Consider the following 27,322-nt stretch of genomic DNA (forward strand, 5'->3'; position numbering starts at 1 on the left):
TCAACACTGCCCATAGACTCAACACTACCCATCGACTCAACACTGCACCATAGACTCAACACTGCACCATAGACTCAACACTGCACCATAGACGCAACACTGCCCATAGACTCAACACTACCCATAGACTCAACACTACCCCATAGACTCAACACTGCACAATAGATCCAACACTGCACCATAGACTCAACACTGCACCATAGACTCAACACTGCCCATAGACTCAACACTGCCCATAGACTCAACACTGCCCATAGACTCAACACTACCCATCGACTCAACACTGCACCATAGACTCAACACTGCACCATAGACTCAACACTGCACCATAGACTCAACACTGCCCATAGACTCAACACTACCCATAGACTCAACACTACCCCATAGACTCAACACTGCACCATAGACTCAACACTGCACCATAGACTCAACACTGCACCATAGACTCAACACTGCACCATAGACTAACACTACCCATCGACTCAACACTGCACCATAGACTCAACACTGCACCATAGACTCAACACTACCCATAGACTCAACACTACCCCATAGACTCAACACTGCACCATAGACTCAACACTGCACCATAGACTCAACACTGCACCATAGACTCAACACTGCCCATAGACTCAACACTGCAAATAGACTCAACACTGCCCATAGACTCAACACAACCCATCGACTCAACACTGCACCATAGACTCAACACTGCACCATAGACTCAACACTGCACCATAGACTCAACACTGCCCATAGACTCAACACTACCCATAGACTCAACACTACCCCATAGACTCAACACTGCACCATAGACTCAACACTGCACCATAGACGCAATACTGCACCATAGACTCAACACTGCACCATAGACTCAACACTGCACCATAGACTAACACTACCCATCGACTCAACACTGCACCATAGACTCAACACTGCACCATAGACTCAACACTGCACCATAGACTCAACACTGCACCATAGACTCGTCCAAATTGGCGTGACGTCATTTATGTCCGGCCCTTCCGCCCATTGTGGCGTGGAGTGTAAATAAATCTGCAGCCAAGGCCTCTTCGTGTTCGTATCCTCGGTCGCACCGCTCCTGAAAGGGCTCGCATTGTCCCCGGGGATCCAAAGGTAGCAGACAGCTCGCGTTCGATGCAGTCGGTCCACATCCACCGGGTTTAATTTAACGCGAGTGTTGCTTCACTCGCGACTAGTGGCGATGTAAGGGGAGCGGGGGGGGGGAAATTCCACGCTTCTATGGCGGGGGATGTGGGGCGGTGTTTGTTTCTTTATTTGTGGGACAATCTCCCGTTGGCATCCCGAAAAACGGAATTTGATTTCGAGGAACTACGGAGAGACGGCGGCGACGGTGATGGGGGTGATGGTGATGATGGTGGTGGCAGTGACGGTGGTGATGGTGATGCTGACGGTGATGGCGGTGGTGGCGGTGGTGATGGTGGTGACGGTGGTGGCGGTGGTGATGGTGGTGAAGGTGATGATGGTGGTGGTGGCAGTGACGGTGGTGATGGTGATAATGATGGTGGTGATGATGGTGGTGACGGTGGTGACGGTGGTGATGGTGGTGGCAGTGACGGTGGTGATGGTGAAAATGATGGTGGTGGCAGTGACGGTGGTGATCGTGATCCTGACGGTGATGGCAGTGATGGCGGTGATGGTGGTGGTGATGGTGGTGACGGTGGTGATGGTGGTGCTGGTGACGGTGGTGATGGTGATAATGACGGTGATGATGATGGTGGTGGCAGTGACGGTGGTGATGGTGGTGGTGATGGTGGTGACGGTGGTGATGGTTGTGGCAGTGACGGTGGTGATGGTGGTGGTGACGGTGATGATGGTGATGGTGGTGCTGGTGATGGCAGTGACGATGATGATGATGGCGGTGAAGACGATGTTTGTTTTATTGAAAACTATTGCATTTTAACTCGGAGGCCCAGTTCTTAATGCACTGATTCAGTTCTTAATGCACTGATTCAGTTCTTAATGTACGGGTTCAGTTCTTAATGGACTGATTCAGTTCTTAATGGACTGATTCAGTTCTTAATGCACTGATTCAGTTCTTAATGGACTGATTCATTTCTTAATGCACTGATTCAGTTCTAAAGGCACTGATTCAGTTCTTAATGTACTGGTTCAGTTCTTAATGATTCAGTTCTTAATGTACTGATTCAGTTCTTAATGCACTGATTCAGTTCTTAATGCACTGGTGCAGTTCTTAATGATTCAGTTCTTAATGTACTGATTCAGTTCTTAATGTACTGGTTCAGTTCTTAATGCACTGATTCAGTTATTAATGCACTGGTGCAGTTCTTAATGATTCAGTTCTTAATGTACTGATTCAGTTCTTAATGTACTGATTCAGTTCTTAATGTACTGGTTCAGTTCTTAATGGACTGATTCAGTTCTTAATGGACTGATTCAGTTCTGAATAAACTGGTTCAGTTCTTAATGCACTGATTCTGTTCGTAATGCACTGATTCAGTTCTTAATTCACTGATTCAGTTCTTAATGGACTGGTTCAGTTCTTAATGCACTGATTCAGATCTTAATTCACTGATTCAGTTCTTAATTCACTGATTCAGTTCTTAATTCACTTATTCAGTTCTTAATTCACTGATTCGGTTCTTAATGCACTGATTCAGTTCGTAATGCACTGATTCAGTTCGTAATGCACTGATTCAGTTCTTAATGCACTCGTTCAGTTCTTAATTCACTGATTCAGTTCTTAATTCACTGATTCAGTTCCTAATGCACTGATTCAGTTCTTAATTCACTGATTCAGTTCTTAATGCACTCGTTCAGTTCTTAATGCACTGATTCAGTTCTTAATGCACTGATTCAGTTCTTAACGCACTGGTTCAGTTCTTAATGCACTGATTCAGTTCTTAATTCACTGATTCAGTTATTAATGGACTGATTCAGTTCTTAATGCACTGATTCAGTTCTTAATGGACTGATTCAGTTCTTAATGCACTCGTTCAGTTCTAAATGCACTGATTCATTTCTTAATGCACTGATTCAGTTCTTAATGCACTGGTTCAGTTCTTAATGCACTGATTCAGTTCTTAATGGACTGATTTAGTTCTTAATGCACTCGTTCAGTTCTAAATGCACTGATTCATTTCTTAATGCACTGATTCAGTTCTTAATGGACTGGTTCAGTTCTTAATGCACTGGTTCAGTTCTTAATGCACTAATTCAGATCTTAATGCACTGATTCAGTACTTAACGCACTGATTCAGTTCTTAATGCACTGATTCAGTTCTTAATTTACTGGTTGAGTTCTTAATGCACTGATTCAGTTCTAAATGGACTGATTCAGTTCTTAATGGACTGCTTCAGTTCATAATGGACTGGTTCTGTTCTTAATGGACTGGTTCAGTTCTAAATGGACTGATTCATTTCTTAATGCACTGATTCAGTTCTTAATGGACTGGTTCAGTTCTTAATGCACTGATTCAGTTCTGAATGCACTGATTCAGATCTTAATGCACTTATTCAGTTCTTAATTTACTGGTTGAGTTCTTAATGCACTGATTCAGTTCTTAATGCACATATTCAGTTCTTAATGCGCTGGTTCAGTTCTTAATGCGCTGGTTCAGTTCTAAACACACTGATTCAGTTCTTAATGTACTGGTTCAGTTCTTAATGATTCAGTTCTTAATGTACTGATTCAGTTCTTAATGCACTGATTCAGTTCTTAATGCACTGGTGCAGTTCTTAATGATTCAGTTCTTAATGTACTGATTCAGTTCTTAATGTACTGGTTCAGTTCTTAATGGACTGATTCAGTTCTTAATGTACTGATTGAGTTTGTAATGCACTGATTCAGTTCTTAATTCACTGATTCAGTTCCTAATGCACTGATTCAGTTCTTAATGGACTGATTCAGTTCTGAATAAACTGGTTCAGTTCTTAATGTACTGATTCTGTTCGTAATGCACTGATTCAGTTCTTAATTCACTGATTCAGTTCTTAATGGACTGGTTCAGTTCTTAATGCACTGATTCAGATCTTAATTCACTGATTCAGTTCTTAATTCACTGATTCAGTTCCTAATGCACTGACTCAGTTCTTAATGCACTGATTCAGTTCTTAATTCACTGATTCGGTTCTTAATGCACTGATTCAGTTCGTAATGCACTGATTCAGTTCGTAATGCACTGATTCAGTTCTTAATGCACTCGTTCAGTTCTTAATTCACTGATTCAGTTCTTAATTCACTGATTCAGTTCCTAATGCACTGATTCAGTTCTTAATTCACTGATTCAGTTCTTAATGCACTCGTTCAGTTCTTAATGCACTGATTCAGTTCTTAATGCACTGATTCAGTTCTTAACGCACTGGTTCAGTTCGTAATGCACTGATTCAGTTCTTAATTCACTGATTCAGTTATTAATGGACTGATTCAGTTCTTAATGCACTGATTCAGTTCTTAATGGACTGATTCAGTTCTTAATGCACTCGTTCAGTTCTAAATGCACTGATTCATTTCTTAATGCACTGATTCAGTTCTTAATGCACTGGTTCAGTTCTTAATGCACTGATTCAGTTCTTAATGGACTGATTCAGTTCTTAATGCACTCGTTCAGTTCTAAATGCACTGATTCATTTCTTAATGCACTGATTCAGTTCTTAATGGACTGGTTCAGTTCTTAATGCACTGGTTCAGTTCTTAATGCACTAATTCAGATCTTAATGCACTGATTCAGTACTTAACGCACTGATTCAGTTCTTAATGCACTGATTCAGTTCTTAATTTACTGGTTGAGTTCTTAATGCACTGATTCAGTTCTAAATGGACTGATTCAGTTCTTAATGGACTGCTTCAGTTCATAATGGACTGGTTCTGTTCTTAATGGACTGGTTCAGTTCTAAATGGACTGATTCATTTCTTAATGCACTGATTCAGTTCTTAATGGACTGGTTCAGTTCTTAATGCACTGATTCAGTTCTGAATGCACTGATTCAGATTTTAATGCACTTATTCAGTTCTTAATTTACTGGTTGAGTTCTTAATGCACTGATTCAGTTCTTAATGCACATATTCAGTTCTTAATGCGCTGGTTCAGTTCTTAATGCGCTGGTTCAGTTCTAAACACACTGATTCAGTTCTTAATGTACTGGTTCAGTTCTTAATGATTCAGTTCTTAATGTACTGATTCAATTCTTAATGCACTGATTCAGTTCTTAATGCACTGGTGCAGTTCTTAATGATTCAGTTCTTAATGTACTGATTCAGTTCTTAATGTACTGGTTCAGTTCTTAATGGACTGCTTCAGTTCTTAATGGACTGATTGAGTTTGTAATGCACTGATTCAGTTCTTAATTCACTGATTCAGTTCCTAATGCACTGATTCAGTTCTTAATGCACTGATTCAGTTCTTAATTCACTGATTCAGTTCTTAATGCACTGATTCAGTTCGTAATGCACTGATTCAGTTCGTAATGCACTGATTCAGTTCTTAATGCACTCGTTCAGTTCTTAATGCACTGATTCCGTTCTTTTTTTTACTGGTTGAATTCTTAATGCACTGATCCAGTTCTTAATTCACTGATTCAGTTCTTAATTCACTGATTCAGTTCCTAATGCACTGATTCAGTTCCTAATGCACTGATTCAGTTCTTAATGCAGTCGTTCAGTTCTTAATGCACTGATTCAGTTCTTAATGCACTGATTCAGTTATTAATGGACTGATTCAGTTCTTAATGCACTGATTCATTTCTTAATGGAGGGATTCAGTTCTTAATGCACTCGTTCAGTTCTAAATGCACTGATTCAGTTCTTAATGCACTGATTCAGTTCTTAATGCACTCGTTCAGTTCTTAATGTACTGGTTCTGTTCTCAATGCACTGATTCAGTTCTTAATGCACTGATTCAGTTCTAAATGGACTGATTCAGTTCTTAATGGACTGCTTCAGTTCTTAATGGACTGGTTCTGTTCTTAATGGACTGGTTCAGTTCTTAATGCACTGATTCAGTTCTTAATGCACTGATTCAGTTATTAATGGACTTATTCAGTTCTTAATGCACTGATTCATTTCTTAATGGACGGATTCAGTTCTTAATGCACTCGTTCAGTTCTAAATGCACTGATTCAGTTCTTAATGCACTGATTCAGTTCTTAATGCATTCGTTCAGTTCTTAATGTACTGGTTCTGTTCTTAATGCACTGATTCAGTTCTTAATGCACTGATTCAGTTCTAAATGGACTGATTCAGTTCTTAATGGACTGCTTCAGTTCTTAATGGACTGGTTCTGTTCTTAATGGACTGGTTCAGTTCTAAATGGACTGATTCATTTCTTAATGCACTGATTCAGTTCTTAATGGACTGGTTCAGTTCTTAATGCACTGATTCAGTTCTGAATGCACTGATTCAGATCTTAATGCACTGATTCAGTTCTTAATGCACTGATTCAGTTCTTAATGCACTTATTCAGTTCTTAATTTACTGGTTGAGTTCTTAATGCACTGATTAAGTTCTTAATGCACTGATTCAGTTCTTAATGCACTGATTCAGTTCTTAATGCATTGATTCAGATCTTAGTACACTGATTCAGTTCTTAATGCACTGATTCAGTTCTTAATGCACATATTCAGTTCTTAATGCGCTGGTTCAGTTCTTAATGCGCTGGTTCAGTTCTTAATGAACTGATTCAGTTCTTAATGCACTGGTTCTGTTCTTACCGGACTGGTTCAGTTCTAAATGCACTGATTCAGTTCTTAATGCACTGATTCAGTTTCAGTTCTTAATGCACTGATTCAGTTCTTATTGCACTGATTCAGTTCTAAATGCACTGATTCAGTTCTTAATTCACGAATTCAGTTCCTAATGCACTGATTCAGTTCCTAATGCACTGATTCAGTTCTTAATGCACTCGTTCAGTTCTAAATGCACTGATTCAGTTCTTAATGTACTGATTCAGTTCTTAATGGACTGCTTCAGTTCTTAATGGACTGGTTCTGTTCTTAATGGACTGGTTCAGTTCTAAATGGACTGATTCATTTCTTAATGCACTGATTCAGTTCTTAATGGACTGGTTCAGTTCTTAATGCACTGATTCAGTTCTGAATGCACTGATTCAGATCTTAATGCACTGATTCAGTTCTTAATGCACTGATTCAGTTCTTAATGCACTTATTCAGTTCTTAATTCACTGATTCAGTTCGTAATGCACTGATTCAGTTCTTAATTCACTGATTCAGTTATTAATGGACTGATTCAGTTCTTAATGGACTGTTTCAGTTCTTAATGGACTGGTTCTGTTCTTAATGGACTGGTTCAGTTCTAAATGGACTGATTCATTTCTTAATGCACTGATTCAGTTCTTAATGGACTGGTTCAGTTCTTAATGCACTGATTCAGTTCTGAATGCACTGATTCAGATCTTAATGCACTGATTCAGTTCTTAATGCACTGATTCAGTTCTTAATGCACTTATTCAGTTCTTAATTTACTGGTTGAGTTCTTAATGCACTGATTAAGTTCTTAATGCACTGATTCAGTTCTTAATGCACTGATTCAGTTCTTAATGCATTGATTCAGATCTTAGTACACTGATTCAGTTCTTAATGCACTGATTCAGTTCTTAATGCACATATTCAGTTCTTAATGCGCTGGTTCAGTTCTTAATGCGCTGGTTCAGTTCTTAATGAACTGATTCAGTTCTTAATGCACTGGTTCTGTTCTTACCGGACTGGTTCAGTTCTAAATGCACTGATTCAGTTCTTAATGCACTGATTCAGTTTCAGTTCTTAATGCACTGATTCAGTTCTTATTGCACTGATTCAGTTCTAAATGCACTGATTCAGTTCTTAATTCACGAATTCAGTTCCTAATGCACTGATTCAGTTCCTAATGCACTGATTCAGTTCTTAATGCACTCGTTCAGTTCTAAATGCACTGATTCAGTTCTTAATGTACTGATTCAGTTCTTAATGGACTGCTTCAGTTCTTAATGGACTGGTTCTGTTGTTAATGGACTGGTTCAGTTCTAAATGGACTGATTCATTTCTTAATGCACTGATTCAGTTCTTAATGGACTGGTTCAGTTCTTAATGCACTGATTCAGTTCTGAATGCACTGATTCAGATCTTAATGCACTGATTCAGTTCTTAATGCACTGATTCAGTTCTTAATGCACTTATTCAGTTCTTAATTTACTGGTTGAGTTCTTAATGCACTGATTCAGTTCTAAGTGGACTGGTTCAGTTCTTAATGCACTGATTCAGTTCTGAATGCACGGATTCAGTTCTTACTGCACTGATTCAGTTCTTAATGCACTGATTCAGTTCTTAATGGACTGGTTCAGTTCTTATTGCGCTGATTCAGTTCTGAATGCACTGATTCAGTTCTTAATACACTGATACAGTTCTTAATGCGCTGATCCAGTTCTTAATGCACTGATTCAGTTCTAAATGGACTGGTTCAGTTCTTAATGCACTGATTCAGTTCTTAATGCACTTATTCAGTTCTTAATGCGCTGGTCTAGTTCTTAATGCGCTGGTTCAGTTCTTAATGGACTGGTTCAGTTCTTAGTGCACTGGTTCAGTTCTTAATGAACTGATTCAGTTCTTAATGGACTGGTTCAGTTCTTAATGCACTGATTCAGTTCTTAATGGACTGGTTCAGTTCTAAATGCACTGATTCAGTTCTCAACGGACTGGTTCAGTTCTAAATGCACTGATTCAGTTCTTAATGCACTGATTCAGTTTCAGTTCTTAATGCACTGATTCAGTTCTTAATGCACTGATTCAGTTCTAAATGCACTGATTCAGTTCTAAATGCACTGATTCAGTTCTTAATGCACTGATTCAGTTCTTAATGTACTGGTTCAGTTCTTAATGGACTGATTCAGTTCTTAATGGACTGATTCAGTTCTTAATGCACTGATTCAGTTCTTAATGGACTGATTCAGTTCTTAATGCACTGATTCAGTTCCTAATTCACTGATTCAGTTCTTAATGCACTGATTCAGTTCTTAACGCACTGGTTCAGTTCTTAATGCACTGATTCAGTTCTTAATTCACTGATTCAGTTCTTAATTCACTGATTCAGTTCCTAATGCACTGATTCAGTTCTTAATGCACTCGTTCAGTTCTAAATGCGCTGATTCAGTTCTTAATGTACTGATTCAGTTCTTAATGGACTGCTTCAGTTCTTAATGGACTGGTTCTGTTCTTAATGGACTGGTTCAGTTCTAAATGTACTGATTCATTTCTTAATGCACTGATTCAGTTCTTAATGGACTGGTTCAGTTCTTAATGCACTGATTCAGTTCTGAATGCACTGATTCAGATCTTAATGCACTGATTCTGTTCTTAATGCACTGATTCAGTTCTTAATGCGCTTATTCAGTTCTTAATTTACTGGTTGAGTTCTTAATGCACTGATTCAGTTCTAAGTGGACTGGTTCAGTTCTTAATGCACTGATTCAGTTCTGAATGCACGGATTCAGTTCTTACTGCACTGATTCAGTTCTTAATGCACTGATTCAGTTCTTAATGGACTGGTTCAGTTCTTATTGCGCTGATTCAGTTCTGAATGCACTGATTCAGTTCTTAATACACTGATACAGTTCTTAATGCGCTGATTCAGTTCTTAATGCACTGATTCAGTTCTAAATGGACTGGTTCAGTTCTTAATGCACTGATTCAGTTCTTAATGCACTTATTCAGTTCTTAATGCGCTGGTCTAGTTCTTAATGCGCTGGTTCAGTTCTTAATGGACTGGTTCAGTTCTTAGTGCACTGGTTCAGTTCTTAATGAACTGATTCAGTTCTTAATGGACTGGTTCAGTTCTTAATGCACTGATTCAGTTCTTAATGCACTGATTCAGTTCTTAATGCACTGATTCAGTTTCAGTTCTTAATGCACTGATTCAGTTCTTAATGCACTGATTCAGTTCTAAATGCACTGATTCAGTTCTAAATGCACTGATTCAGTTCTTAATGCACTGATTCAGTTCTTAATGTACTGGTTCAGTTCTTAATGGACTGATTCAGTTCTTAATGGACTGATTCAGTTCTTAATGCACTGATTCAGTTCTTAATGGACTGATTCAGTTCTTAATGCACTGATTCAGTTCCTAATTCACTGATTCAGTTCTTAATGCACTGATTCAGTTCTTAATTCACTGATTCAGTTCTTAATTCACTGATTCAGTTCCTAATGCACTGATTCAGTTCTTAATACACTCGTTCAGTTCTAAATGCGCTGATTCAGTTCTTAATGTACTGATTCAGTTCTTAATGGACTGTTTCAGTTCTTAATGCACTGATTAAGTTCTTAATGCACTGATTCAGTTCTTAATGCACTGACTCAGTTCTAAATGGACTGATTCAGTTCTTAATGGAATGGTTCAGTTCTAAATGGACTGATTCATTTCTTAATGCACTGATTCAGTTCTTAATTAACTGGTTCAGTTCTTAATGCACTGATTCAGTTCTGAATGCACTGATTCAGATCTTAATGCACTGATTCAGTTCTTAATGCACTGATTCAGTTCTTAATGCACTTTTTCAGTTCTTAATTTACTGGTTGAGTTCTTAATGCACTGATTCAGTTCTTAATGCACTGATTCAGATCTTAATTCACTGATTCAGTTCTTAATGCACTGATTCAGTTCTTAATGCACTTATTCAGTTCTTAATGCGCTGGTTCAGTTCTTAATGCGCTGGTTCAGTTCTTAATGCACTGGTTCAGTTCTTAATGAACTGATTCAGTTCTTAATGGACTGGTTCAGTTCTTAATGCACTGGTTCTGTTCTTAACGGACTGGTTCAGTTCTAAATGCACTGATTCAGTTCTTAATGCACTGATTCAGATTCAGTTCTTAATGCACTGATTCAGTTCTTAATGCACTGATTCAGTTCTAAATGCACTGATTCAGTTCTAAATGCACTGATTCAGCTCTTAATGCACTGATTCAGTTCTAAGTGCACTGGTGCAGTTCTTAATGTACTGGTTCTGTTCTTAATGCACTGATTCAGTTCTTAATGAATTGGTGCAGTTCTTAATGCACTGATTCAGTTCTTAATGCACTGATTCAGTTCTTAATGGACTGATTCAGTTCTAAATGCATTGGTGCAGTTCTTAATGCACTGATTCAGTTCTTAATGTACTGGTGCAGTTCTAAATGGACTGGTTCAGTTCTTAATGCACTGATTCAGTTCTTAATGCACTGATTCAGTTCTTAATGGACTGGTTCAGTTCTTAATGCACTGATTCAGTTCTAAATATACTGGGTAGGTAACTCGGTATATGAGTGAGTAGGTAGATGGGTGCGTAGGTAAATGAGTGGGTAGGTGAATGGGTAGATGGGTGGTTAGGTGAGTGAGTAGGTAAGTGATTGTTTACGTGTGTGGGTAGTTAAGCGAGTAGGTAAATGAGTGATTAGGTGAGTCGGTAGATGAGTGAGTAGGTAATTGAGTGGGTAGGTGAGTGGGTAGATGAGTGAGTAGGTAAATTAGTGTTTACGTGAGTAGGTAGATGGGTGAGTAGGTAAATGAGTGGGTAGGTTAGTGGGTCGATGGGTGAGTAGGTACGTGAGTGGGCAGCTGAATAGGTAGATGGATGAGTAGGTAAATGAGTGGGTAGGTGAGTAGGGAGATAGGAGAGTAGGTAAATGAGTGGGTAGGTGAGTGGGTAGATGGGTGAGTAGATAAGTGAGTGGGTAGGTGAGTAGGTAGATGGGTGAGTAGGTAAATTAGTTGGTAGGTGAGTGCGTAGATGGGTGAGTAGATAAGTGAGTGGATAGGTGAGTAGGTAGATGGATGAGTAGGTAAATGAGTGGGTAGGTGAGTGGTAGATGAGTGAATAGGTAATTGAGTGGGTAGGTGAGTGGGTAGATGAGTGAGTAGGTAAATAAGTGTTTAGGTGAGTAGGTAAATGGGTGAGTAGGTAAATGAGTGGTTAGGTGAGTGCGTAGATGGGTGAGTAGCTAAATGAGTGGGTAGGTGAGTGGGTAGATGGGTGAGTAGGTAAGTGAGTGGGCAGCTGAGTAGGAAGATGGATGAGTCGGTAAATGAGTGGGTAGGTGAGTGGGTAGATGGGTGAGTAGATAAGTGAGTGGGTAGGTGAGTAGGTAGATGGATGAGTAGGTAAATGAGTGGGTAGGTGAGTGGGTAGATGGGTGAGTAGGTAAATTAGTGGATAGGTGAGTGGGGAGATGGGTGAGTAGGTAAATGAGTGGGTAGGTGAGTGGGTAAACGGGTGAGTAGATAAGTGAGTGGGTAGGTGAGTAGGTAGATGGATGAGTAGGTAAATGAGTGGGTAGGTGAGTGGGTAGATGGGTGAGTAGATAAGTGAGTGGGTAGGTGAGTAGATAGATGGATGAGTAGGTAAATGAGTGGGTAGGTGAGTGGGTAGATGGGTGAGTAGATAAATTAGTGGATAGGTGAGTGGGTAGATGGTTGAGTAGGTAAATTAGTGGGTAGGTGAGTGGGTAGATGGGTGAGTAGGTAAGTGATTGGGTTGGTGAGTGGGTAGATGAGTGAGTGGGTAGATGAGTGTCTAGGTAAATTAGTGGGTAAGTGAGTAGGTAAACGAGTGGGTAGGTGAGTGGGGCAATGAGTGAGTAGGTAAATGTGTGGGTAGGTGAGTGGGGAGATGAGTGAGTAGGTAAATGAGTGGGTAGGTGAGTAGGTAGATGAGTGAGTAGGTAAGTGAGTGGGTAGGTGAGTAGGTACATGGGTGAGTAGGTAAATGAGTGGGTAGGTGACTTGGTAGATGAGTAAGTACGTAAATAAGTGGGTAGGTTAGTGGGGCGATCAGTGAGTAGGTAAATGAATGGGTAGGTGAGTAGGTAAACTGAAGCCACCGTTGACATGCCAACACAAGGTGCTTATTTAATTCAAAGTCGAACTAGGGCAGGTTCAGGACCGGTCTAGATATTCGTTACTGTTCTAGACCACGGCCTGGAGTTGAACCCATGTAGATCAGGTACGTGGAGTGCAATGCGCTACCCACTGAACCCCTACACCATAGACCTTCCCTGGTAGGAACCTCCTGGTTACACCAACAGCCCACAGAGGATTATTGTGTCCATCCGTCCGTCCGTCTTGCATCCAAAAATGAGAGGGGTGGGGCTGGGTGGAGAGGGGAGGGTGGGGAGGGGCTGGGTGGGGAGGGAGGGGCTGGGTGGGGTGAGAGGGGCTGGGTGGGGAGGGTGGGGTTGGGTGGGGTGAGAGGGGCTGGGTGGGGAGGGTGGGGAGGGGTTGGGTGGGGAGGGTGGGGAAGGGGCTGGGTGGGGGGTGGGAGGGGTGGGGCTGGGTGGGTAGGGGCTGGTCACCCCGTGGTGCCCTTATAAAACTCAACGTTTACCCTACTCACGCCGGCTTGTGCCCGCCCTCACAGTCGGGCATATTGTGCTGAACACACCACGTGGTGGTGCCGTTGACCCTGGCCATTGACCGAGCAACCCAACGTTCCTTACCAGCTCCCTCCGCAGGAGAATGTGTTTTCTGCATCACGTCTCTAAAGTTTCCAACTTTACAAATGGGCCGTAAACTTTCTGCACCGCATGCACATGAAGAACAATGATCTACCCCGCATAGCCTGTAACAGGCTCTTGGGAGCAAATGCTTTTCGCAAGCACCTATGAAGGCCGGCACGGCACACGAGGGGGTGGGTGGCCAGCACCACGCCCGGCCGCCTTTGTCTCCCTTGTGGTCAATGTTTACACACCGCACCAGGTACTCATTTGAGGCTGAGTCGACCTAGGTGAGGCCCAGGACCGGTTCAGATAATCGCCACTGGTGTTGGCAGTGAGCGGGAATCGCCGGGTTCGTAGCGCAGCGCTAACCGCTACACCACCGCTCCCCGCACAAACACAACAACAACACAACAACAACAACAACCGCCATTCGCCACTAAGTGGCGGTGACATCACCACGACGCTTGTGCCAAGCTAGGTGCACGTTGAGGCCACGTGAAGTGTCGAACGCCCGCTGGCAGAAGGTCAGACCCGCACACACTCACACATTCTCACACGCACTCACACACTCGCGCGCGCACGTATTGAACAACACACACTTGGTAGCATCAATGCCGCGTGTTTGACACCCCGTCGATTACCGTAATCACGATGTAAACATTGGCCCATCGCTGAGCTTGCTCTGCAGCTGACGCCCAACACGATGAAGACGGTCGTTGAGGTTGCTTCATGCCGCAGGTTCAGCAGATGCACATTTTTGCTCAACGTTTCGATTCAGATTTACGGATGACAATTTTTTTTGTTTTTTTTTTACAAATAAAAACTCGTCGGATTTATTTGCCCAAAGAAGGCAAAAGAGAAAGGCTGGTGGCTGTGAAGCCCTTCAAGTTGTATTTTATTATCCCGACCCTGACGATGCCTGCTGTATATTGGAGTCTGCGTGTCTCTCTCTCTCATCATCATCACGGTGGCTAGGAGATGTTAACTACCTCGCCTGGTGTGCAGGAGGTCGTGGGTTCGATCCCGAAGCCTCCCGTATATTTGGAGTTTGAGTGTCTCTCTCTCATCATCATCACGGTGGCTAGGAGATGTTAACTCCCTCGCCTGGTGTGTAGGAGGTCGTGGGTTCGATCCTTTGGAGTTTGCGTGTCTCTCTCTCTCATCATCATTAGGTGGCTAGGAAATGTTAACTCCCTCGCCTGGTGTGCAGGAGGTCGTGGGTTCGATCCTTTGGAGTTTGCGTCTCTCTCTCTCTCTCATCATCATCACGGTGGCTAGGAAATGTTAACTCCCTCGCCTGGTGTGCAGGAGGTCGTGGGTTCGATCCTTTGGAGTTTGCGTGTTTCTCTCTCTCATCATCATCACGGTGGCTAGGAAATGTTAACTCCCTCGCCTGGTGTGCAGGAGGTCGTGGGTTCGATCCTTTGGAGTTTGCGTGTCTCTCTCTCTCATCATCATTACGGTGGCTAGGAAATGTTAACTCACCCGCCTGGTGTGCAGGAGGTCGTGGGTTCGATCCTTTGGAGTTTGCGTCTCTCTCTCTCTCTCATCATCATCACGGTGGCTAGGAAATGTTAACTCCCTCGCCTGGTGTGCAGGAGGTCGTGGGTTCGATCCTTTGGAGTTTGCGTGTCTCTCTCTCTCATCATCATCACGGTGGCTAGGAGATGTTAACTACCTCGCCTGGTGTGCAGGAGGTCGTGGGTTCGATCCTTTGGAGTTTGCGTGTCTCTCTCTCTCTCATCATCATTACGGTGGCTAGGAAATGTTAACTCCCTCGCCTGGAGTGCAGGAGGTCGTGGGTTCGATCCTTTGGAGTTTGCGTGTCTCTCTCTCTCTCATCATCATTACGGTGGCTAGGAAATGTTAACTCCCTCGCCTGGTGTGCAGGAGATCATGGGTTCGATCCTTTGGAGTTTGTGTGTCTCTCTCTCTCATCATCATTACGGTGGCTAGGAAATGTTAACTCCCTCGCCTGGTGTGCAGGAGGTCGTGGGTTCGATCCTTTGGAGTTTGCGTCTCTCTCTCTCTCTCATCATCATCACGGTGGCTAGGAAATGTTAACTCCCTCGCCTGGTGTGCAGGAGGTCGTGGGTTCGATCCTTTAAAGTTTGCGTGTTTCTCTCTCTCATCATCATCACGGTGGCTAGGAAATGTTAACTCCCTCGCCTGGTGTGCAGGAGGTCGTGGGTTCGATCCTTTGGAGTTTGCGTGTCTCTCTCTCTCATCATCATTACGGTGGCTAGGAAATGTTAACTCACCCGCCTGGTGTGCAGGAGGTCGTGGGTTCGATCCTTTGGAGTTTGCGTCTCTCTCTCTCTCATCATCATCACGGTGGCTAGGAAATGTTAACTCCCTCGCCTGGTGTGCAGGAGGTCGTGGGTTCGATCCTTTGGAGTTTGCGTGTCTCTCTCTCTCTCTCATCATCATTACGGTGGCTAGGAAATGTTAACTCCCTCGCCTGGTGTGCAGGAGGTCGTGGGTTCGATCCTTTGGAGTTTGCGTGTCTCTCTCTCTCTCATCATCATTACGGTGGCTAGGAAATGTTAACTCCCTCGCCTGGTGTGCAGGAGGTCGTGGGTTCGATCCTTTGGAGTTTGCGTCTCTCTCTCTCTCTCTCATCATCATCACGGTGGCTAGGAAATGTTAACTCCCTCGCCTGGTGTGCAGGAGGTCGTGGGTTCGATCCTTTGGAGTTTGCGTCTCTCTCTCTCTCTCATCATCATTACGGTGGCTAGGAAATGTTAACTCCCTCGCCTGGTGTGCAGGAGGACGTGGGTTCGATCCTTTGGAGTTTGCGTGTCTCTCTCTCATCATCATCATCACGGTGGCTAGGAGATGTTACCTCCCTCGCCTGGTGTGCAGGAGGTCGTGGGTTCGATCCTTTGGAGTTTGCGTCTCTCTCTCTCTCTCTCATCATCATCACGGTGGCTAGGAAATGTTAACTCCCTCGCCTGGTGTGCAGGAGGTCGTGGGTTCGATCCTTTGGAGTTTGCGTGTCTCTCTCTCTCATCATCATCACGGTGGCTAGGAGATGTTAACTCCCTCGCCTGGTGTGCAGGAGGTCGTGGGTACGATCCCGATGCCTGCCGTATATGTGGAGTTTGCGTGTCTCTCTCTCGACCGGTGGTCGCGTGGGGAGGGGCAGGGGAGGGGCAGGGGAGGGGCAGGGGAGGGGCTGGGGAGGGGCAGGGGAAGGAAGCCGACTGTGACATTTTGACCTCCAAGCGAGGCGTTATCACGCGCACGGAGAGCGCCATCTCAACACAACATCTGCTGCCCCAAGCAATCCTAGACAGCCCCCCTCCCCTCACCTCGTCCTCTCTCCCCCAGCTCTCACTCCCCCACTTCAATCGCGTTGCGTCGCTTATTTATTTATTTAGGTAGAACAACAAACCTCGATTGAAGATAAACACAAAAAAATATCCCAACACAAACGGGACCCCCCCCCCCCCCCCCGTTTTAGCCCTACGGAGAGAGTTGGCGTGCTTGTGTTAATAATGAATGGGGGGGGGGGGTAGGGAGGGGATAGATGTCAGAGGGGGAGTGTGGGTCCGGGGGGAGGGGTCGAGGGGGGTGGTCGGCCTCGGGGGGGGGGAGGTGGAGGGGGTCAGAAGGTTATAGCTTCCCCCTTATCTAACCCCCACCACCACCACCACCCACACTACCCCCACTACCCCTACCACCCCCACCACCCACACTACCCCTACCACCCCTACCACCCCCACCACCCACACTACCCCCACCACCCCTACTACCCCTACCACCCCCATTACCCCTACCACCCACACTACCCCTACCACCCACACCACCCCTACTACCCCCACCACCCCCACTACCCCTACCACCCCCACTACCCACACTACCCCTACCACCCCCACTACCCCTACCACCCCCACCACCCACACTACCCCTACCACCCCCTACCACCCCCACCACCCCCACCACCCCCACCACCCCCACTACCCCTACCACCCCCACTACCCCTACCACCCCTACCACCACCACCACTCCCAGCACCACCCCCCCCCCCACCAACACCACTACCCACACCATGCCAACCACCACCACCTCCACCACCTCCACCACCCGCCCCTTAACGTTCAAATGCCACATGCGAGTCAAAACCTCTATTGTGAATGACATTGCTCGCGACAGCCTACGTGTTTAACCGAATAACAACAACAACAGCAACAACAGCAACAACAAAAACGCACGCGTAGATAACGTCATCGAAATCCGCTGACGTTGTTCAAGAGGGGTCCGAGCGTCGCCGATAGGGGGAATCTCCGTCAGCGGTTCACGCGCCGCTGTCGTCACCGCTGACGTCACCGCCGTCGTCACCGCCGACGTCACCGCGCGCTTGGCGAGCACCCGTCAAGGGGCCGGCAGCCTCCTCCGGCGCTCCTCCGGCCCGTGCGATGTCGAGCCTCTATCGCAACGCCGCACGAACCTCTCGGCCAGCCGCGCCGTGACCCGGAGGCGCGACAGGCGATGTTTGCGTAGCGTGCGGGGGGGAGGGGGAGGGGAGATGGGTGGGTACGGGAGGGTAGAGGCGCACGTGGATGTTTAATGCACCGTGCCCGAGAGCTCAGTCAACAAGACAGGGTTGACCTGAGAAGGTCACCTGCGACCGATTTCAGATGACACCACCCACCCCCACCCACCCCACCCACATCCCCTTGTCACCAATTGCCTTTTAATGTGCAGGGCTATAACCGCGGCCACGTGGTTTTTAGGTCAAGGTGTGAGCGGCTTTGTCAACGCCCACCGCACTAAACAAAAGACGGGGATGCCCACGCAGTTGCTTGATTATCGTAGCAGCACAAGCAGCTGCAACTATTGCTGCGAAACTCCATGCCACGGGGCCCCGCACGTTCAACGGCACCCACCCGCGCTAAACGCTTTCAAGCTATCAATTCCGGTTCAGTGATTCTGCGCTTGCTATATTACTTATAGTACTATACCGCCTACGACTTTTTTTTTCATGAACGACTGGGTGTTGAAGGTTAGCGATTTTTGCCGTATTATCTGGGCTGTATCGCAAATGGGAAAAAAAAAATACAATTACTTTACCATGCTAGGATGTGTTTTAATATTTACGCGTGGTTTTTTATTTATTTATTTACGGCCACCTTTATAGCATATTCTACAGGCCCCGCACTTAGCTTGATCCGGAACTGTGCCCCACCCCCCTAGATAGCCTTTAACAATCTGTTGGGGCAAGGGTGCAAGCGAGCAGCATCTATGAAGGCGTGGCTGACACCGCGTTTGCTTACACACACCGCATCGGGCACTTATTTGAGGCTGAGCCTACCCAGGAGAGGCACAGGGCCGGTGAAGGTATTTCCCACTGGCGTTGGCCGTGAAATTCGCGCGACCGCCTTCGCAGTTACCCGCCTAATGGAATGATCAGAATCAGAATTGAGTAAATCTGGGAATGCCGCTTAAATGTTGCTGCAATACTCCAAATTTGGCCGAGAGTCAACTCCTGCCTTGGTATAGACACGCAAAGACCCCCCCCCCCCATCCCCCATCCCCCCCACCACCACGGTATCGCCTACATAGACTGCTAGGGCAAGTGCTGTCAGTGAGCAGCTACAGGGCATGGAGACGTCAGCACACGCAGATGCACGGTCACGCAACCGCACACGGAGTCTTAACATTGTTGAAATCACCCGCAGCATTTTTGTGTGTGTCCGAACGCAAATCGACGTAGTTTTACGCCGAGTTAAACGTAATCCATTGCATAGTTCGTCAGTCTCGCCTGGGCACCAACGAGAAGACTCACGGAACTGGCCATCATTACCCCCCCTCCCCTAATATGTTGAACGCCACGTGCTAATTGGGCAGAGTCGCGGAAACGTCATTGTGATGAACATCGCAGCACCAGGAGCGACGTGTCTCCGCGCAAACGGAATGCACGTGCTTCGGAATCCTCATACGTTGTGAATCCGATGAGCTGCAAAGCTCTTTATTTTCACGGATGTCCCAGTCGGGGCGCGGGATGAGAACGTTGCAATAAAAAAAAAAACAAGCAAATACTTTTATTTTTAAAACACTATATGAGTGCAAAGTATGGCAAAGGTAAGGAAATTAAGCGAGCACAAAAACATAGAAATGAAACGAAACTATGTTTATACTGTGTAGGAACCTCCTGGTTACACCACCAGCCCACAGGGGATTATTGTGTCCGTCCGTCCGTCGTGCATCCAAAAATGGGAGGGGTGGGGCTGGGTGGAGAGGGGAGGGTGGGGAGGGGCTGGGTGGGGAGGGAGGGGCTGGGTGGGGAGGGAGGGGCTGGGTGGGGAGGGGAGGGTGGGGAGGGGGGGGAGGGGCTGGGTGGGGAGGGGGGGGAGGGGCTGGGTGGGGAGGGTGGGGAGGGGCTGGGTGGGGGGTGGGAGGGGAGGGGCTGGTCACCCCGTGGTGCCCTTATAAAACTCAACGTTTAACCTACTCACGCCAGCATGTGCCCTCTACTATATACTACACTATACACTACTATACACTACACTATACATCACAATACACTACACTATACACTACACTACTACACTATACACTACTACACTATACACTACTACACTATACACTACTACACTATACACTATACGCTAGTGCTGTACTAGTGACGAATTGGCCACGTTCTGTTCACGTGACAACCCCTTACTAGCTGGCCGTTTCGGCAGTGGTGGGTTTAGTGACGCTTTTATATATTTACGCGATCTAACCCCACGTAAAAAACGTCGATTAAGATTTCATTTTACTACACTACACACTAGTGCTGTACTAGTATACTACACTATTCATAATAAAGGTTTTTGGGTTAGATCGCGTTTATTTATAAATGTGTCGTAACCCTCCACCACCCGAAACGGCCAATCAGCAAAAAAAAGTGTCACGTTGACAAAAGACAAATAATTCACTACTTTATTTGTCTTTTGTCAACGTGACACTTTTTTTTGCTGATTGGCCGTGTCGGGTGGTGGAGGGTTACGACACATTTATAAATTAACGCGATCTAACCCAAAAACCTTTATTATGAATAATATTGGTCGCGAAAGCCTACGTGTTAAACATACTACACTATTAACTACACTATACACTACACTATACACTACTATACACTACACTATACACTACACTATACACTACACTATACACTACACTATACACTACTATACACTACACTATACACTGTTATACACTGCACTACACTACTACACTATACACTACTAACTAGTACACTCACTAACTAGTACACTAACTAACGAGTACACTTACTAGTACACTTACTAATTAGTACACACACTCACTAGTACACTCACTAACTAGTACACTAACTAGTACACTCACTAGTACACTCACTAACTGGTACACTCACTAGTACGCTCACTAACTAGTACACTAACTAGTACACTCACTAGCAACCTCAATCAATAGTAGAGACACTCATAGAGACAGACACACCACCTTATTTACTGGTGGGTTACTCACTAACTAGTAGAACACTCGCTAATTAATACACTCACTAGAACACTCACTAGTACACTCACTCACTAGAATACTCACTAACTAGTACACTCACTAGTACACACTCACTAGTACACTCACTAACTAGTACACTCACTAGTACACTCACTCACTAGTACACTCACTACTACACTCACTCACTAGTACACTCGCTAACTAGTACACTCACTAGAACACTCACTAGTACACTCACTAACTAGTACACTCACTAGTACACTCACTCACTAGTACACTCACTAACTAGTACACTCACTACTACACTCACTCACTAGTACACTCACTACTACACTCACTAACTAGTACACTCACTCACTAGTACACTCGCTAACTAGTACACTCAATAGAACACTCACTAACTAGTACACTCACTAGTACACTCACTAGTATACTCACTAACTAGTACACTTACTACTACACTCGCTAACTAGTACACTCGCTAACTAGTACACTCACTACTACACTCACTCACTAGTACACTCACTAACTAGTATACTCACTAGTACACTCACTAACTACTACACTCACTAACTAGTACACTCACTACTACACTCGCTAACTAGTACACTCGCTAACTAGTACACTCGCTAACTAGCACACTCACTGAAACACTGCCTAATTACATACTTCGTCTCGTTATTTATGCATTAATCTTTTAGTTTTTGATTTGCCAAGCATTGACGGTTGAGTTTTTGTATCAACAGTGTCAGAGGCTGGCGAAATTATGTTGCGGGATGCAATTGCATGAATGACGCAATTGGAAATGAAATTACTATTATTAATAGTAATAGCAGCGCGCGAATCATCTCGGCTTCATACCCACGCTAACAAGCCAAAGATAAAGATCCCCCTTATAGCCTTAGCAGACTGTTGGGGCAAGTGCTGCTAGCGAGTTGCACCGATGAAGGGCGGCAGGGCACAGGAGGGGGTGGGTGGTTAACATCACGCCAGGCCGCCTTTGTCTCCCTAGTGGCGATGTTTACACATCGCACCAGGTACTCATTTGAGGCTGAGTCGACCTAGAGGAGGCCCGGGACCGGTTCCGATAATCGTCACCGGTGTTGGCCGTGAGCGGGAATCGAACCCGGGTCGCCAGGTTCATAGCGCAGCGTAGCGCTAACCACTGCACCACCGCTCCCCACACACACTCCCACACACATACGCACGGCATAGTAACGGGGTAATCATCTTATTATATAAAAGGGAAATTTGTCAATATTTGTGTCTGTCCTAAATGTTTAGCATACTTCACGACGTGCAACAAACTTGAAATTTGGCATGTGGGCAGCTTCCAGATTGTGCACAATGCAAAAAGTGTAAACAATATACTTTTACATTTTGGGATATTTTGTGATGTCACCCGCATGCGGTAGCGTCACGCAACGTGCCTGTGACGTCATGCAGCGTGCCTGCTGACGTCACGCATTCCCCCCCTCCCCCCTCCCTCCCCACCGTCGGCGTAGGCCGCGTATCCATCCAAGAGAAGAATCCAAATCTCCAGGCAAAGGCGCGGAGTAAAGCTCGTGGAGAAATAACATACGAGGATCAGCGAACGCGCGAGCCCTTTGTGAGTGTATTATTCACGGTGCTGTGTGGAGCGTGCGCCCAGATAGCCCTGGTGCGACTCACACGCAGCTCGGCAAATCGATATTTGGTTTAACATGGAGTAGTAGTAGTAGTAGCAACTAGTAGTAGTAGCAACTAGTAGTAGTAGTAACCAGTAGTAGTAGGAGGCTTTTGCGACCACACCGCCGCTGATCTTCGCAGCTGACAGGCTCACAAGTGACGACTTCACGTTCACACAGCCCTCGATTAAAAGAGCCGAACATGAGGACGATTTCCCAGACGGCTCTGGCCGTCTGCCATTTCCGGCGATACGTCACGGCACTTCGAATTGGGTTTACTCCCAAACACACCGGCGGTGCTGTACCATATAGTAACCAATTGGCACGATTTGTTTACGTGCCGAACCCTACTAATTCGGCTGCGTCGGGGAAGTGGCGGGTTGAACGGCACGTCAAAAAAACAACAACTCTATTATATAGTAATAGGTTTTACCCTTTTAACTGGCACAAAAAACTGACACCTTTATTCAAGGCATCATGTTTGCAATAACCACAACACAAGCAGTCAAAATGCAAACAAAAGAGACAACTCTGATAATAATATGCACTGTCCTTGAATTTGATTGGTCCACACCCGAGACGGCTTTTCTTAGAGCCTAGTCTCCACTGGTGTTGGACCAAAAGACTGCCTGTGTTGTGGTTATTGCAAACATGATGCCTTGAATAAAGGTGTCAGTTTTTGTGCCAGTTAAAAGGGTAAAAACCTATTACTATATCTTGTTACTGGCAAAGGAGGTCTCATAATGTAAATGCTCACCCCGAGCCCTCAATACTCTGATAGTGCATTGTTTTTGAGTTGTACGCCTTTTGGCGTCTTCTGGTCCAACACCAGTGGAGACTAAGGGCTCTAAGAAAAGCCGTCTCGGGTGTGGACCAATCAAATTCAAGGACAGTGCTAATATTATTATCAGAGTTGTCTCTTTTGTTTGCATTTTGACTGCTTGTGTTGTGGTTATTGCAAACACGATGCCTTGAATAAAGGTGTCAGTTTTTGTGCCAGTTAAAAGGGCAAACCCTATTACTATATCTTGTTACTGGCAAAGGAGGTCTCATAATGTAAATGCTCACCCCGAGCCCTCAATACTCTGATAGTGCGTTGTTTTTGAGTTGTACGCCTTTTGGCGTCTTCTGGTCCAACACCAGTGGAGACTAGGCTCTAAGAAAAGCCGTCTCGGGTGTGGACCAATCAAATTCAAGGACAGTGCCAATATTATTATCAGAGTTGTCTCTTTTGTTTGCATTTTGACTGCTTGTGTTGTGGTTATTGCAAACACGATGCCTTGAATAAAGGTGTCAGTTTTTGTGCCAGTTAAAAGGGCAAAACCTATTACTATATCTTGTTACTGGCAAAGGAGGTCTCATAATGTAAAAACAACTATATTATAATTTGTCGCTTTCGTGACTGCAGGAATTATTCTTTGGTTCTTTCGGTAAAGTCACGTAGAAATAGAAAATAAATTACGTAATTTATTTAAACTCTATCATGGACAATATTAGTTGGCTAATAACGCAAGGCATCGCCTTAAACACGTCCCGACGTCATTTGCGAGGATGTCAACTCGTGACGCCGTGGGTGCCACCACCCCATCATCGCTCTCGTGGAGTGAGAGAGGAACAATGGGAAAAAACCCACGGACTATTTAAACTATTCAACTATATATTTGTGTTGATGCTACCAGGCAAAGCACCCACTGAGCGATACAGCTCTTCATTTCAGAAGCGACCTGGCCATCACAAATGATAGCTCAACGAAGTGGCTTATCATCGTCGTCGTCATCATCATCACGTGGGCATTTATAGCAGCAGACAAATTATCAAAACGCTTGACGTTGATTCTAAATGTGGAGGTTTGATCAACCAGAGGACCCGGAGGAAAATCCACGGGGAGAGAGAGATACACCGCATAACTCCAGATATACAGCAGGCGTCAGGGTTGGGATCGAACCCACGACTTCCTGTATACCAGGCGAGGTAGTTAACATCCTAGCCATCGTGATGATGATGATGAGAGAGAGAGACACGCAAACTCCAAATATACAGCAGGCGTCAGGGTCGCGATCCGAACCCACGACCTCTTGTACACCAGGCGAGGTAGTTAACATCTCCTGGTCACCGTGATGATGATGATGAGAGAGAGACACGCAAACTCCAAATATACAGCAGGCATCGTCAGGGCCAGGATCGAATCCATGGCCTCATACACCACCAGGCGAGGTAGTTAACATCTCCTAGCCACCGTGATGATGATGAGAGAGAGACACGCAAACCTCCAAATATACAGCAGGCATCGTCAGGGCCGGGATCGAATCCATGGCCTCATGCACACCAGGCGAGGTAGTTAACATCTCCTGGCCACCGTGGGGGGAGGGGGGGGCACCTCCCCCTCCCCACTCCCTTCTCCCGACGGCTGGAGAGAGACGCGTTCACATTTATTCGATATATACTCTATATATTTTTTTCTTAACACGATTTAATGTTTGCTTGGGTAGGCTCGCGCCAACACCAAGCATAACATATTTATTTGATTTCCACCGTTGTTGCTGCTGCTGCCGTTTTCTATAAACACAGCCCGGACCTTGACCTAAGAATCCATTTATCCCGTAACACAAAATAACCCCACTTTTTTTTTTTGGGGGGGGGGGGGGGTCACGGCCCCCGGATGAACATGTGCCGGGGTGGAGGTGGGGGGGGGGGGTGGAGGAGCGGTGGTGCAGCGGTTAGCGCGCTGCATCAGTGTCGATCTCCTGAACGCGGTCATGGGCCTCGCCGAAGGCGAGCACCTGGTGCGGTGCATTACTACAAAAAAAATAAATGCATCGCGACCGGGGAGACAAAAGCGGCCGGGCGGGGTGCTGGCCACCCCACCCACGACCACCTCGTGCGCCGTTCTGGCCTTCATAGGTGCTCCTTGCCAGAACTTGCCCCAACAGTCTGCTAAGGTATGTATATGTGTGTGTGTGGGGGGGTGGGGGAATTTTAGGGGGCGTCCATAAATGACGTCACGCGATTTTGGACGATTTTTGACCCCACCCCCCCCCCCTTCGTCACACGGCGTCACAAAAAGTCAAGACTCCCCCCCCCTCTCAAATATGACGTCACAAAGCTCTGCCCCCCCCCCCAAAAAATATATATATTAAACATGCTTCAAATCGCTTTAAACTATTGTCATTGTAGTGCGTACAGTATTTAATGTGGCGCTGCACTCTGATGCTGTAGGAGAAAACATTTGTTAAAAAGTCTATTTAATTAAGTAGAGCGTGTTTGTCTATATTTATTTAAAGTTGCGCATTTTGATGTGACGTCACATTTCTCAACCCCCCTCCAACCCCCTCCTCGTCACACATCGTCACGAATGTCTGACCCCCCCCCCCCCACCTCTAGGTGCGTGACGTCATTTATGGACGGCCCCTTACCAGCACTTGCCCCAACAGTCTGTTAATGCTATTCAGGGGGTGGTGTCTTTACGTTTGTTATATGCTCAAGATTTGCAACAAAAACAACAACCGCCGTTCGCCACTAACTGGCGGTGACGTCACCACGGCGCCTGTGCCAAGCTAGGTGCACGTTAAGGCCACGTGAAGTGTCGAACGCCCGTTCGCAGGAGGTCACGGGGCAGACCCAGGTGCCACGGGTCGACTGACTGAGACGACTGGCTGATGCACCACCTGTGCCCCCTACTGTGCCAACCTGCTGTGCTTTAGCCACCCGGCGCTCCGCTCGTTGTTGTGAGGGTCGCTCCTCTGCCCTCCGTTGTTGTTGGAGGGCGACTACCTCCAACTGCCCAGTAGCAGCGTCCTTCACGAGCCTCCCCCACAGAGGCCGATCTTGACACCGCTGGTACTGGTCATCGGCAAATCCACTCAGCTCCACGTCCTCCTGTACCACATCACTCCATCTCTTCTCTAGCCCGTACCGCGCCCGTTTTGCCCCCTCTATCCGGCCGAACAAAATCTGCTTAGGCATGCGGTGGCTGGGCATGCGGGCTATATGACCCAGCCATCGCAGCCTTGCCCGGTGGAGCAGCTCACCGATGGACTTTGTCCAGATCTTTCAAGGACAGTGGCCTGGGGCTTACAGCTTCCCACGCCACACCGCTACTCTCCCATTATTTTGTTCAGGAGAAGAGCCACTCCCGGTTGTTTGGCAGTCTCCTGCCACAAATAGAGGACTGTCCACTCCACATGGTGGCAGGAGCCAGACTCACTCCACCGGACCTCCTGAATACCGCAGAGATCCAGGCGGTACCGGTCCAGCTCCCGACAGAGGAGTGGCAGCCTCTCCTCCGCAGTGAGGCTTCGGACATTCCACGTGGCCACCCGCAATGGCTTTTGCCGTTTCAGGAGGAACCCCGAGGGTAAGGATTCAGTCTTCTGGCTCCGCCAAGTGGGGTTTGAGCCAGGAGACGTCATAGACGCCTGTCACCCCGGAGCCTCCGGCACAGCCATCGTTTTATATTCTTTAGTGGTAAATAATTGAAGGTGGAGGGTTTACCAGCCCCTCGCACCCACCCAGAGCCCCCGTTTCACGCGCTGTGGTGGCTACAAAGGCCATGGAGGGGTATTGCCGATCATGGAATTTGCCTTCCCTGTACGGCTTTGCTCACATCCACCACAGCGTTGCCGTCCTGGACCAGTGAGACGGTAGTGGGGGGGGGGGGGGAGGAGATGGGGGGTTGTTTTTTTTGTTTTGCCGTATGCACACGAACATAC

The sequence above is a fragment of the Petromyzon marinus genome, chromosome 61 (assembly GCF_048934315.1).
Source record: "Petromyzon marinus isolate PM22_M1 ecotype Great Lakes invasive population chromosome 61, UKy_Petmar_22M1.pri1.0, whole genome shotgun sequence".
Lineage (NCBI taxonomy): Eukaryota > Metazoa > Chordata > Hyperoartia > Petromyzontiformes > Petromyzontidae > Petromyzon > Petromyzon marinus.